This window comes from Ochotona princeps, chromosome 13, assembly GCF_030435755.1.
Source record: "Ochotona princeps isolate mOchPri1 chromosome 13, mOchPri1.hap1, whole genome shotgun sequence".
NCBI lineage: Eukaryota > Metazoa > Chordata > Mammalia > Lagomorpha > Ochotonidae > Ochotona > Ochotona princeps.
This window is the reverse complement of record NC_080844.1, coordinates 12,408,341-12,423,702: the sequence shown is the minus strand read 5'-3', so window position 1 is coordinate 12,423,702 and position 15,362 is coordinate 12,408,341.

Genomic DNA, 15,362 nt, shown 5'->3' with positions numbered 1-15,362 from the left:
CCCTTTGTACTGCTATTAAACTGTGTTAATGCCATTGGCTTTTTAAAATTTTGAGAAAATTTAAGTAAAAATAGGCCATCTCTGCATTGCTTCCTATTTTCCTCCTAATTGTACAATTCCTGTGGTGTAGATTGCTCACGTTTAGCAGGTTGATTGCAACCGGCAAAGAGCTCTGCTAAATTTCTGTGTTTATATTTTAGGGAACTTTAATATTTGCGTTTTGAAAGCATCTATCTTCCAGTCTGTGTTTATTGTAAACTTCATCCGGAATTATATTTCAGAGCATTCCTTCTAGTTGTTGTTGTAACGGTGTTTATTTTTAAAGACAGGTTGGTGATTGTACATAAATCATAGATTGCTGTTTCTGGGCATAAAATGAGGCTGGTGAGAAACAGACCTGCAAAGTGAATTCAGAATGCAGTTTTAATCATGCAGGTTTGGAAACCTCCAGTGCTGCTGAGGCTCTTCCTAGAAGTGATGGTGTGCAGCAAATAAACACACACACACACACGCACACACACACACACACACACACACACTCATACATGCACATGGTACTAGTACATGTGCATCACAGGCAGGGTTTTCAGGGTAGATTTCTTTTGCTTCAAAATCGGTGAAGGATGATTTTCCTTTCAAAGATTTATTTACTTACTTAAAAGACAAGTGAGGGATGTGAGGAAGAGAGAGCTCCTTCATTCACCGGCTCACTCCATACATGCGCGCAAGTAGGACTTGGCAGGCAGAGGCCAAGTCCCAGGATGTCCAACCACGGCTCCTGGATGAGCAGCTGGAAGCCAGGAACTAGGTGCATAATCTGCTGCCTCCAGTGGCATGTGCAGGATGCCCAGTTGGAAGCAGGGAGTAGATGGGATTTGAGCCAAGCACTCAGGTGTGTGATGCAGGGGTTACAGGCTGCAGATGATACCACAGCCTCTTGGAACTATCCATCTGCCTTCTAAAATGATGCTTTCCATGACCACGTGAAGTCATATGTGGTGTGAACTTCCTGTTGGTTACCTGGAAGCTAGAATCTCACAAAGAAGAAGGCACACGTTTCTTGCAAGTTTGGGTTCAGATTCTTTCCATTTCTGTGTGACGAATGTTCTTTTGAGAAATGCGGAAGCATTGTCCATAGAATCTCAATCTTGGAAGGAGCCAGAGCATTGAGGTAATGGTCATGTCAGAGCTGCTCTGTGTGTTGTATTGTGAGTTTTGTGTTTGACATCTTTCTTTGAATTATCTTTTCAATCAGACTTTGATTCTGTGATCTCAGTCTTAGGTGTCATGGAGCTGGACATAGAGTAGGTTTGTAATCCGCTTAGGTGTGTGCCCCTTGCATAGGTTGGAAGATAGGGGCATTGTTTTGCGGTTATGTCTCCCTGCCCCAGTCTGTTTGTAAACATGCAGTGTCCAGAACCTGTGTGCATTGCCTCTGTCAAGGGCCTATCACATAGATAATGACATTTGCCATTGTCAGTTCTGTCAATGACACATCTGCTGTGTCTTTGGTAAATGGCACACCTTACGATCAGATGCATTGCCTTGGTTTTCAGTTGAAGAAGACATTCAGAAGATATTGCAGCAAAGGATAAGGAACTTATTCCTCTGCTTTTTTAAAGCTAAATTGGGACATAATTGATATGCTAAAATACACTTATTCAGTATGAGTATTCATGAATTTCAGTTTTGCAACATAATACATTTTATTCCCATCTCTCACAAACTTTTTGCAGCACACTTGTATACATTTTGATGAATTTGAATATAAGCCCACCTGTGATGCTGTCACCTTAAGCAAAGTTCTGAACTTCCAAAAATTTCCTTTATATATAATACTTATATATATATAAAAGAAATGCATATATACATAATAAATTTGTATATATACATATATATAACATATAAAACTGTCTAGAACTTAATCATCTTGCTTAACTGAATCTTTGTGCATGGTACGACATTTTCCTACTTCTAAACTTTTTGGTCCTTGATCTTTTTTACCTCTTACTTACCTATTTTTTTCTGATGGGTGTTCCATTATAAGAAGGGCAGAAGACAATTTATTTCACTGCTTCCAATGATCCAATCAAAATGGCCTTTTTTGCTCATTCCAAGCTTCCCTTGAATATTGGTGCTAAATATATTGTATGATGATGGCAATGGGAATGTGTCCGGCAAGCTTTGGAGTGATGGCCTTTCAGTCCAAGAGATACTGACAAACCATGGCTGTGAAATAAGTGGCAGGTGTGGCGTCACGTGCAGTGTGTCCTGTGTAGTAGCATCCTACTTGGAGCACAGTACACACCGGTGACTATCCGGCAGTTCTAAGAAGAGGGATATTGGTGAGACCAGTCTGTTCTGCAAAGGATGCCTATGAACTACCCTGCTCATTACTCACTCTCTCTGACATTTTTGTATGCCAAGGATCCTTTTTAGTGAAAAGTCGAAATTATTCGGGTTGTAGTGAAAGAATTGTTAACTTTTTGCAAATTCAAAAGGAAATGAAAGTAGGTCAACGCGTGAGAACCAGGCTAAAGGACAGGGATACTGTTTATTGGCAGGGAGGCTGGAATGCCCTGTTCCCATGGGACTGTGAGTGACTTCTAGGCTACAATGACAATTGTACTTACCGGAAAGAGGCTGTTTGTGAGTGCTTACCTACATTTATTATTTTTTTTTAAAGATTTACTTATTTTTATTACAGAGTCAGATATACAGAGAGGAGAGACAGAGAGGAAGATCTTCCATCTGATGATTCACTCCCCAAGTGACCGCAGCGGCCGGTGTCGCACCGATCCGAAGCTGGGAACCTGGAACCCCTTCCGGGTCTCCCACGCGGGTGCAGGGTCCCAAAGTTTTGGGCCGTCCTCGACTGATTTCCCAGGCCACAAGCAGGGAGCTGGATGGGAAGTGGAGCTGCCGGGATTAGAACCGGCGCCCATATGGGATCCGGGGGCTTTCAAGGCGAGGACTTTAGCTGCTAGGCCATGGCACTTGGCCCACCTATTATTGTTAAACAAAAGCTTTTGTCACTGTCATTGCAATAACTACAGAGACTCTAGGCATCTTTTAAAGAAAACAAGATGCAGAAATATTTCTGTTAATGCTGTCTTGAGTAATTCTACTTACTTTCTGTGTTTTAAAGTGACAGAAGCCCTCCCCACACTGAATAATCAGAGTTTGTAGAATTTCTCCTTGCAGGAAATGAGAGCTGGAGTTTATTGAGGGTTGATTGAATTCATTCCCCGGTCAGTTTATGCTACCTCTTCTTATAACTGAACTTAGAGGAAGTACTTAGGTATTTTTTAGTCCTATGGGTTAATCGTGGTTCCTATTAAGTTCATTACATTGGATATTACCCATAAAGATAACTTACATAGAAATTATCTGGAAGAAGTTTGGAACAAGTTTTAAGGGAGAATATAATCCATAAAAAAACTCTGTGCTTGGATTGCCTCGCCTGTGCCTTTGTGCTGTCACTGCACAATCCAAAAACTAAGGCAGAAAAATCACACCATATTTCATGTATGTAATTCTTCTCAGCACAACAGATATTTACTCAGAGAAAAGCTTTCAACTCTGGAATCAAGTATTATAAATGAATTTGCATGTATGTTTTAGGTTCAAATAAAAGAAGCAATATAAGAATTAAATTTCATGTACTGATGCTAGATGCTATAAAGCGTTTGTATTATTGGCTGAATAATTTTAAGAATATTTTAAAATGTCATTACATCATATTTGTACTATAAAATAAGATGTCAAGTAATATTAAAATATATAAAATAATAGATTTAACATATGCATATAGAAAGTATGTTGAAAGGGATTTACTAATTGATAGTTGTTATCTCTTAATTGTAGAATAGGAAGGCTTAAAATTTATTATTCTTTGCATTTTCTAAGTTTTAGTTAATTGTGATGAAATGTTTCTAATCAGAAGTTGTTGAACTTTTGAAATACAGGATAGGGTCGGTTGCAATGGCTCAGTGGATAAATTCTTGCCTTACATGTGCCGGTATCTCATACGGGCACTGGTTCATGTCCCGGCTGCTCTACTTCCCTTCTAGCTCCCTGCTTGTGGCCTGGGAAAGCAGTCGAGGACGACCCAAAGCCTTGGGACCCTGCACCTGCATGGGAGATCCAGAAGAGCCTCTGTCTCCTGGCTTCGGATCAGCTCAGCTCCACCGTTGTGGCCACTTAAAGAGTGATCTAGCAGATGGATCTTTTTCTCTGTATATCCTTCTCTCTGTCAAGTTGCCTTTCCCATAAAAATGAATAAATCTTTACCCCCCAAAAAAAGAAGAAAAGAAAAGAATAAACTCCATGAATCAGTTCAATTATTGGTCTTAGTTCTGGTGATTTTTTTTCTTGAAGTCTAAGAATTTGTTTTTTAATTGGTGTCAGAATTCAAATGTTGACTGAGTTGGGTTCCTGCTGTGCAACGCAGATGTGTAAAAGTGCAGTCGTAATTCCATTTGCTCATGGGAAATAATGCCTTATTGAAGGCAGATTGTCTTAGCATGGGCCTTTGATTATTAGCCTTGGCCTTGTAAGGCCATGGAGAAACCTACTGAGTTACTTAATGGCTCTCCCCGTCTTTAAATGTTGGTCAGTCTTCAGTAGTGATCCTAAGGGTGAATACAGATAACAGAAATCAAACAGTGTTTTGGTGCATCATTCTCTTACCTGATCTGCTTTAAAGATGAAAAAGGAAAAAAACTAGATGGACAGGATGACCAATCTGCTTGATTTGCTGTGTGTTTTAAGCCTTTCACGTAATCACAAGGCAGCTGTTTTCTGTTGTGATAATGTAGGTGGCTGCATGGTAGAGGGAAAAAAACCACACTGGCGATTGGCAAACAGTCATCTGTAGGGCATCTGGATTTTTAATTTGGGGATGAGTTGTGCTCAGATACCTCCAGAATAGCTCATAAGCCTAAAACTGGGCAACACAAGTGCGTTCTTTTAATAATTACAAGTCAAGATAGCAATTATTTTTGCGGTGGAGGATGGAGTGAGTGAAAGGAGACCCAAAGTGTGAGTTTAGGAGTATTGATAATCTGTAGATTAATGTGAAAGCCAAGTACATGATGGCATCGGCTCATCTAAATGTGTACTCTTTTTTTTTTTTTTTGTATCTACCAATACAACCATAAAACCACGGGAGGAAGTCTTTGAAAACATCCCTTTGGCCTTTCCCACTGTATGTTATCAGTTGGATTGCCCGATTTTGTGGATTTTTCCATTTATACACAGTGCCCCACAGTAGCTTTGGGTGTTTGCTTCCGTGCCTTGCCGTCAAACAGATGTCAGGGGTCTTCTTGGCTTCAGCAGCCTCCTTTATTCTCAGGATCTCAGCCTAATGAGACTCCGCACAGAAACTCCTGTTTTCCTCTGACTTGAGCGCTCTGTGAGGATACCTTGTATTTATACTTAGTACAGCTTTCCTGAACATCAGCATTGTTTCTGTTACTGAATGGATTGACACGTTCTTCACACTCTCTTACATGTGTCAAATCGTACTTGTATCCTGAAAGTGACTTTATCACATCTCTATAAACACTTGAAGTGCATGATAGATAAGCAAGATGTGTTAACATCTATCTGCATGTCTGACTTTTGTTGAGAAGTTTGGAGCATGTATCCAGAATAAAGGAGTGCTTAAGTGAATGATCATGACATCAAAAGGATATTAAGGAGTGTAAGGAGGGACACAAGTAGAAATTTGCACGCAGCTTATTCACATGGGAGTTGGCGTGAAGACTGGTCTGGTGGGCAAGGATTAGTTCCCCTCGGGGGAACCAGGAGGCAGCCTCACCTTGTCTCTGTGGCCTGATCTAGGAGGGCCTGGCGAGGCTGCTATGTTAAGCCACATGTAGCATCAACACAAGGCGAAACCTACTTATGCAGTTAATTCCCACATCACCTTTCTGATGTTTCGCGAGGTCTTGTTTCCAAAAGCTTCCCACCACCTTTTGGGATGGAACACCAACATTACTCTGTTGATTCCCTGTCTGCAGTCCTAACGTTGTGGGGAGAGGAAGACGCTTGGGGTGTCCTGGTGGATGTGGCTCTTATGCCTTGCCAGAGGGCTTCTGTCCTGTTTCGTGAACCACATTTGTGTGCTTACACACCGACAGCGAACCTCAGATGTGTCACCCACTGTGATTATCATGAAGATTGGAATCCAGTTCGTCACTCTTTCTGGTTTGCATGGCTGCTAGTGGTTGCTGCCAGATAGAGGGGCTGTAGCACGGTTAAGTGTGAATCCTGAATTAACATTAACGGCCAACAGGGCTGCTCCTAATATTTCTCATTAATCCGATTATTTACACTGATAGCTACATTTATCACACACAAGGTGAAATGTATTCGTGCTGTTCGCTTAGAATATTTTTATCTTATCTGTAGTATTGACTTAGATAAGGTAGTTTTAAAAAAGAGTTCTTTGTATTTGATCAGAAGGAAGATTTGAGGAAGGCAGCAAACCTGCAGACTGGGGTCTCAGCAAGGCACGTATCAGATTGTACTTGCCCTTCCATTACTTGGTTTTCCAGTTTCTTAATGACCTTCTGTATGCCTAGTGAATGCTCATCTTTCATCATGAGTAGCTCTGAGTAATTTATGATAAATAATGAAATGCTATTTCCTACAGTGCACTGCAAATGGCTGAGGGTTGTAAAACCCAAAGGAGCTCTCTTACTTCTAAATGACTAGATAACGCAAAAAATGTTAACCCTAATGAGAAAGGGTCACGCAGGCCGGGCTGCTTGCAAAGCACAGTCCTCCTACCTGGCGCCTTCCTGTAGGCATTCTGAGCTGAGCTCTGCTGGACTGGCTCAGGAGTGATTGCTAGAATGACAGGGAAGGGCTTAAGCCTTTCAGCCAGCTGGATTGGCCAGAACCAGTGGAGATTCATTTGCTTGGACTGCGGCGAGGGAAAAACTTGCAAAATTAATTTAAATTTTGAAACTAAGTTTAGTCTTTAAGAAATCTGTGTTAACAGTGGATGGTAAGGTCTTCGTGATGTTAGGACACAACAATGTAACTCTTTTGTGGAGCACAGACCTTGAAAAAATAAGAACATGAGAGCAATTTGAAAGAGCTGTTCGAAGTAGCTGCTTTTTTTCTTTTTTTGAAAATTAGCTGTTGCCACGATGTTCATAATCTCTACATATGCATAGGTGTTTATGTATTTGTAACCTCATATGCGTTAATAGATATAAATCGCACATTGAACATGTGATGCTCAGATCCTTGGTATTCCGATGTGTGTTGGGATAATTGCAGAATGCCGTTCACATTGAGTATGTGTGTTCTCTTCTGAGTTGCATAAAATAACTGCCTGTCTTAAGTGTTAGGGTTTGAAGACTTTAATTGCTAGCTACCGGGTGTCTTTATGTCCTGTACTCCCATTGTGAAAATTGAATTAAATTGCTGGTCAGTGAGCTCTTTATACTGAAAGGAGAGCCCCTGTGTGAGTAAACCATTGAGAAGGGTGATCTTTGGCCCGGGTTACTTTTAAACACAAATACTTTGCTGAAGTTTGCCACTGAATCTTCTCACATTTTCCCAGATGTAATTACTTTGCCAAATGAAATCATCTGCTCCTCCTGGTAGAACTGCTTGCTTGCCTCCAGACACTGGCAGCAAGGTACCAAATGAATTGTGTAAAAATAAATCACCCAGGCTGTGCTTGGGGAAGTGAGTGCTCCTTGTTCCATCCATTTCTTTCTTTTTTTACTGCTGTGTTGGGAAGTCCACTTTAATCCTCAATTAACAGTTACATGCCATCAGCGAACCTTTTGATGCTGGGAAAATAGGACTGTTTGGTTCCGCTAGAAAAGATCTGCATATTTGATAAGGATGCATTGTTGTCCTGCAGCATGGTAAAGAGGTTTGAAAAAGGAAGCATTAGCTTTGACTTAATGCCTAGGTGACATGGCGTGCTTCCTGGCTGGTTTGGCATGGGTAGTAGTTAGCATTAGTAATGTAGACCACCATCAGCGGTATCTGGATTCTACAAGTTTGTTACCTCCTCTCCATATGCCTGGTCTACCATGTCCTCGTTGATGCTCTTCTGTTTCACAAATCAGGAACAAAAGATCCTGATGACTATGAGGAAGTTGTGACAGCAGTTCTGGGAGGTGTTCCCCAGAGGACCTTCTTTTATATCATCTTTGTCACATTGGTTTCATTTATTGTGTCTGTGGCAAATTGGAAATAAGATCACTTGAAGATGGATGGGGGTTTGACACAGCAACGGAAGTAGTGCTGCAGCTCCTCACATCCCACGTTAACAGGTCTTTGGTCCACTCCCGATTCCCAGCCTCCCGCTGCTGTGTTCCCTGGGAGGCAGCAGGGGGTGGCTGAAGTGGTTTCGTCCCTGCCGCTCACATGGCAAACCAGACTTGGGTTCCTGCCTTCGAACTGAGTAGTCCTGGCTATGATGGGCATTTGGGGGAAGTGAACCAGCAGAGGAAAAATCTGTCTCATCTCTTTGTCTGCCTTCGTCTCTGGAATAAGTTAAAGACAAAGAGACAAGATAATTGGAAGAATGGGTTTGAGAGGAAGAAAAGCAGTTAAGGCGCAGTGGGAAGGTCTGATTGACTGTGGGGAAAGTAGGCCTGCCTCTGCTGCCCTGAGAGGGAGGTAAGCTGCTTGATGCCTGGAATCTCACTTGCTTCTTTGGGTTAGGTTATTAAACAAGGTGTACTCAGAGTCTGCTTCTCATGAAGATTCCGTGATACCAGGGTTCTGAATCTGAGATGATGCTGTTGTTGGAGTCTTAATTACTGAGTCTCCTCCGTCTCGCTCTTCATGTACACACACACACACACACACAGAGTCAAATGACACAGACACTTTGGCAGCTCAGCATTTAGAATAACTCTGTTTAGAGTGTTATATCCTCAAGTTAAATGACCTGTTGCATCTTTGAAAAAGAAATTTATCCAGGGCACAGTACGCTGGCATAGTAGACTAGGTCTGGGCCAGCATTCCGTATGGGTACTGGCTCATGTCCTGGCTGCTCCATTTCTGGTCCAGCTCCCTACTTGTGACCTGGGAAAGCAGCAGAGGATGGCTCAAGTCCTTGGGCCCCTGTACCTGTGTGGAAGACCCAGAGGAAACTTCTGGCTCCTGGCTTTATCCTGACTTGGCTCTGGCTGTATAGCAAATTCGGATGTGAATCAGCATATGGAAAAATCTCTGTCTACCTTGGAAATAAATAATACTACTAATAAAAAGTTCTTAGGGCCCAGTGCAATTGCCTAGTGGCTAAATCCTCACCTTGTATGCACTAAAATCCTTTATGGACCCTGATTTATATCCTGGCTGTTCCGCTTCCCATCCAGCTCCCTGTTTGTGGCCTGGGGAAGCAGTTAAGGACGGCCCAAAGGCTTGGGACCCTGCACCCGTGTGAGAGACCTGGAAGACACTCCTGGCTCCAGATCAGCTCAGCTCTGGACAGTGCAACCATTTGTGGAGTAAACCAGTGGAGGAATTTTTTATTTTTTTTCCTCCTTATCTCCTTCTCTCTGTATAGCTGATTTTCTAATCAAGAATAATATATATTTAAAAATAATTCCTAATTCTGAAGACAGATGTAGAGCTTGGTAGCTAGCTGTTACGCAGTGTAATTTAGTGATACACAGCCCTGCACAATTTACTACCACACATAAAATACTTTATTTGGAGGTATAAATAAATTCATCCAGTCTTAAATTTAATCACAGTATCTTATGCTTTTAATTAGAATTCTTCATTGCCGAGTTTAACAGTATCATAGGCAGAACAAAAGACTAAGAAATGATATTTCTATTCATTATGAATGTGTCTTTATTAAGTTGGGTAGTTTTATGGAACACTTGTTATCAGAACTCCGTTCCATCTGTTGGATCAGAACACAGCCCTTGGGTGTGACAAAGTCAGCATGCACATTTAATTCAAACTCAAGATATCTAGTGAATACTTTATTAAGTTTCATGTTATTATTAAACAGTATATGTTTACAATGGAAAATTCAAATATTTAGTCAAGAAGAAGAAAGTAGAACTCCATGCTATTTCTCCCAGCCAGATTGAGTTATTTTTTGTTGAATATTAGCCTGTATCTTTTTGATACATTTTGTTTGCAAAAATGAAATTGTAGTTTAAACATTTAGCAAGTTTTATGTAATTTATCTCCCCAGCAGAGTAGGAGCATTCGGGTCAGAATACAGATTAGAACTCTGTCATGCTGAAGTATGGAAGGACACTTGATATGAGCGTAAAAGCCTACAGTGCACGTGAGAGTCCGGCGGTTCAGACAGCTGGATCCCACGCCTGAGTGCTGGGATGCAGGGCCGGCCTCCAGCCCCTGATGACTGCAGCCTTCCAGAGCAGAGGCAGCAGTGATGGCTCCAATCTTGGTGTCCATGTGGAATTCCTGGATTGCATTCTCATCTCCAGCCGGATCCAGCCATGAGTTTCAGGTATTTGAGGAATAGAACTCAAAAGGGAACTCTGTTTTTCTTCCTCTGTGTTTTTCAGTTGGAAAAAATAAAAAAGTAAGAAGCTTATTTTAGTGCAGAAAGACTGCATTTTTAAAAAATGCTCATTTCCATGAACTTTCTGAAAGGGTCACATTATCATGCCGCACTATAATGAGTGCGTAATATTCATAATATCTAAACATATATGATTGAATTATGATGGCTCCAGGGCAGTCATTATGATATAAAATTCTGCCTTGACCATCCATGCTACTTAGTGAGAATTGCTGGGCCAAGGGCATACAAAACACTTACATTTTTTAATATGAAATTTCTGAACTCTCATCCAGGACAAGTGATCAGTGTATATCCTCACAGCTGGAGTCAGAAGGTTGTGTTCTGTCTGCGTGAGCTGTGTGGCCAGGTTGAGGCCTCATGTATTAGCAGGTCTTCATCACAGCCAGAGGAAAGACAGAGAAGCCCCAAAACTGCCCACTTTAATTTAGTAACAAGGAATTTCCCCCCTGAAATCCAGCAAGAGTGTTGCACATGGTGGCTGGGGTCAACAGATTATGTATAGGTGCACCTGTTCACTAAGTGGCCTTAGAGACTGTGTTTGTTAGCTAAGGTTACCACTGCTACAGTGGGCTTTGGCTGCTGCTTGAGCTCTGGCTGCACCACTTCCATCAAGTTCCTGCTAATGCACTAGGGATGGAAGGCCACAAAGATGGCCCAAATGATGGGGGCCCATGCCATCCATGTAGGGAACCCTGAGGGAGCTCCAGGTTCCTGGGTTCAACTTCCTGGACTCGCTTCAGCCACTTGGGCATCTGAAGAGTAAACTGATGGATAGCATCTCCCTTTCTATCTGCTACTGTGCCATTCAAGTAAATAACTAGATATTTAAAAATATACCCCAGTCTTGATTATTTAAACAGAAAATGGAAGGTCGAGGTTCCTGAGACAGGGCTGCGTTCCTGCAAGGCCTCTGTCTCTGGCTTGCACATGCCCACCCCTGGCCTTGCCTGGCCTTCTGCTTTGTGCCCATGCATCTCTGGGATCTCTTTGTCTATAATTTTCTTCATATGAAGACCTCAGATTGGATTAGTCATCTCCTCTCTCCAGCATAAGATTTCAACTGAAATTAGTTGCAACTGGAACTCAAAAAAAAGGAAAATTCAGTTACTTTCTGAGGTGCTGGGAATTAGGATTTAGAGTAGAAAGGGATTATGTAATTCAGTTCACAGAGGAGGCTGAAACACATTTACATATGAGTGGACCATAGTCACTTTAAAGGGTGGCTGCTTGCCCTGGCAGTTAGAGCTTATATTCCATGTCAGGGTGCATTCCTTGGATCCCAGCCTGTGGCTCTAGATTCCAGCTTCCTGCTAATGCAGACCTTGGGACGCAGTGGGTGATAGGCTCATGTGTATAGCTTCCTACCCAGCATGGTTTGAGTTCTTGGGTGCAAGTTGGCCCCTGACCAAGTCTCAGCCCTTGTGAGCCTTTGCAAGTCAATCCGTGGATGGGAGGGAGGTCTCTGCACTGTTTTTTTTTTCTTCCTGCCACTGCAATAAATAGAAAAATAATAATAATAAAAAATTTTAAATGGTCCGAAGGTATTAATATTGCGGTTTTATCTGAGTGTGAACAGAGCTTGAGCACAGTCCACGTGTCTTCCCTGTGTTGGTAATACACTCCCTTCATGTGGCTCTCTGATGGTCTGTTCTTCATTCTGCACTATGCTGTGGGTATGGCACTGGTGATGGGCTCAGCTTGGAGCTGCTCTGCACCTGGGCCTGGAGACGGCCACTGCCTCTTGTATCCCCGAGTCTACTGCTGTTCCCTCTAATAAGTACCATGGAAACCTGGTGAGCTCCCAGGGTGGTGGAGAGGTGGGGGCAGCATCAAGTCACCAAGCGACACTGGCTTTTCAGATGTCACAATTATAAAAATAGAACCACTTGAGAAAGAGTGGGGCCATGCCAGCAGCCTGGAGCTCACTGAATTTTGGCATCCTCTTCCCTTTGTCTCGCTGTTTTCTCCATGAGGAGTCAGGGAGACAGTGGACATGGATGGGACAGGTTGAGATGCCCCTTCTGTAGCATTAATTAATAAACCATAAATTAATTAATAACCATAAATTAATTTGGTGTGGTTTAAGAAATTGGCAGTTAAACCTTTGCTGGTCATTGACAAATCTGTTCTTTGAGGATGACAGTTTGAAGAGGAAGGGCTGTTGTTTTAACAAACTTGTTTTTTGCAATTGAAAATGTTGTATTGCAGATAGCTACAGTGTACTTGCATCCCCAGGTTGATAGATCTGTATGTTCTGTATTGGCCTAAATACCCTCTGCTGTCTTAAATGTGGATGCCAAGCAGACATCCTAGCAGTTTAATTTGGTCAGCTATTTGTTGGATTTCATGTAATGTGGCTGTTATGTTTTTTTTTTTTAGTTTAGTTTTGTTTTCCGTGATATGATGCTGTTTCCTTCTAATTAGGTTGAAAATCAGCAATTAGAATTGGAATGCATGAAACAGTCATTTTTTCCCCTTTTGATCATATTTTAATGATGTGATTACCAATCAGTCCGTGTGTGTGTGTGTGTGTGTGTGTGTGTGTGTGTACTGTAGTAATAGCAGCAGGTATTAAGTCAGGAATAGAAGGTAAGTGCCAGGTTTTTGCTTCTTAGATACTTAGAGTTGGTGAAGTCAGATTCCTTAAACCTTAACTCCCTCATTTGCATGGCTTCTTCTTGCCAGATGAGTCTGCTGTGAGAAGTTTCTTGGTATCAAAGCACTAAAAGATGAATACCTTACACCTTGGAGGCGAGTCCATGAGGGATTAGGGCAAGTAGAAATCATTGTGGGAGATGGATGCTATTGATGTCATGAGCTAGTTCTAAAATTTAAATCGAAGAGGTACATTTAATCTTTAATGTTCAGTCCTGTATGTAAAACTGATTTTTTAAAAAGTCATTCCAAAAAGCACCATTGAAATAAAGAGAATAATTCTGTGAAAATTTAAATCCCAATTGTTGTACACTAAAAGAGTCCACCTGCAGGCAATGGGAAATGTGGTTGTCAGCCTTTGAAATAGCAGACTTAACCAGCATGCCCTTTCTGTGTGGTTGCCCTGGAAGAGTGGGATGACTGGTTTGTACAGACCTTCCTGTCAGTCTCCAATATCTCAGTTTCTGACATGCTAAACACCAGCAGCATCTGATGAAATGTGTCGAAGGACCGGGCCTGGTGCAGTAGCCTACCAGCTAAAGTCCTTGTTTGAAAGTGCCAGGACCCCATACAGGCAGCGATTCTTACCCTGATGACACCACTTCCCATCCAGTTCCCTGCTTGTGGCCTGGGAAAGCAGTCGAGGACAGCCCAAAGTCTTGGGACCCTGTATCTGTGTAGGAGACCCGGAAGAGGCTTTGGGTTTTTGGCTTCAGATCAACTCAGCTCCTGCCATTGCGACAGCTTGGGATGTGAATCATCAGACGAAAGATCTTGCTCTGTGTCTCGCCTCCTCTCTGCATATCTGCCTTTCCAATAAAAATAAATAATAAAAAGAGAGAGAAGGACCTATGCTCGCTTCCCCAGCATCTTCTCTGCTTGCCAGGGCTCTGCAGGTTGGCTGTTCTGAGATGCTGGTGTTCAGTGCTGAAGAATAAAGACTTTATGAAGCATTTCTTCCAAAATGCATCTTGATAGGTTGTACAGATTATTAAAGATTTCATGTGCCCAGATAAAGTAAGATGATTTATATTTCTGGTGAAAGCTAAAATTCATCTTATTGACTTTTTCCAATCTCTACTTATTTTCCTCTTTTTCATATGAACATTTTTTAAAAATCCAACTATAGTTGATTTAATTTCCAGAAGATGAGAGTTTAGAGCCATGTTTTTGGTTGGAAATAAAAAATTTGTTGCCAAGTATTTTTGACGCTGTGGAAGTCTTCACACCAAATTCCCAGGTTGAGCTAATCATTCTGAATATGATGCTATTGGAAAGCTGGGCCTTGCAGATAAAATTCGGCCAGGAGGGTGGAATCTTCATGATAAGTGCTAGGAAAGAGCTTCCCTTCTCTGACTCTCTGGTTCAGTACTGAAGCATGCAGGGAGTAGGTGCTGGTTGTCTTGTTAGTCAGGAAGGTACCCTCACAGGACACAGACACACATCTGCCAGCACCTTAACCTGGGTCTTTTCAGCCTCCGGATGTATGAGAAATAGTGGTTTGTGGTTTTAATGCCCAGCTGATAGCGTGTTTGTTGCAGTAGTCTTAGCTGCCAAGCTAAGACACCTGACTTGCAAAGTAAGGCACCTGGTATGAAGGTAGACCAGCTGGTGCAGATGTGGGCACAGGGTGCAGAGGGCATTTTGAAGTCAAATGGTAGCAACCACTGCCTGAAGCTTTAGAATCTTGAGCCCTAGCATGAATTTTACCTCCCAGTGTCTAAAGGTGTCTAAAGGTGGGAAGTACTACAGATGTTGACAGTTAATCACCCCATTTGTGCATTTCCGAAGTAGTTGTCATGGATTAGAAACAACAACTTACTTTGGTTGTGGTGAGAGGACAGATCTCTGTTTCATTGAAAAAGGTGGAGAATAGAAGTAGGAACGGGCCCAGATTCTACTCTGGTCATGGTAAGGAGGGTCTATTTTTGCAAGATAAGTTATAATTTTAAAATCTCTTTATCATTGGTTTCTGTGAGCTCTTTATTTAATAAAAAACAACTTTATAAAATCTCTAAAGATGTTTGCACTAAGAGTTCAAGGAAAACGTGTATTATCAAGAACTGTACATAAATTAAAAAACACATTATAACCAAATAAATGTTTAATTCTAGCTTTCATGAACTTTTGGAGTCATCTTCACATAGCC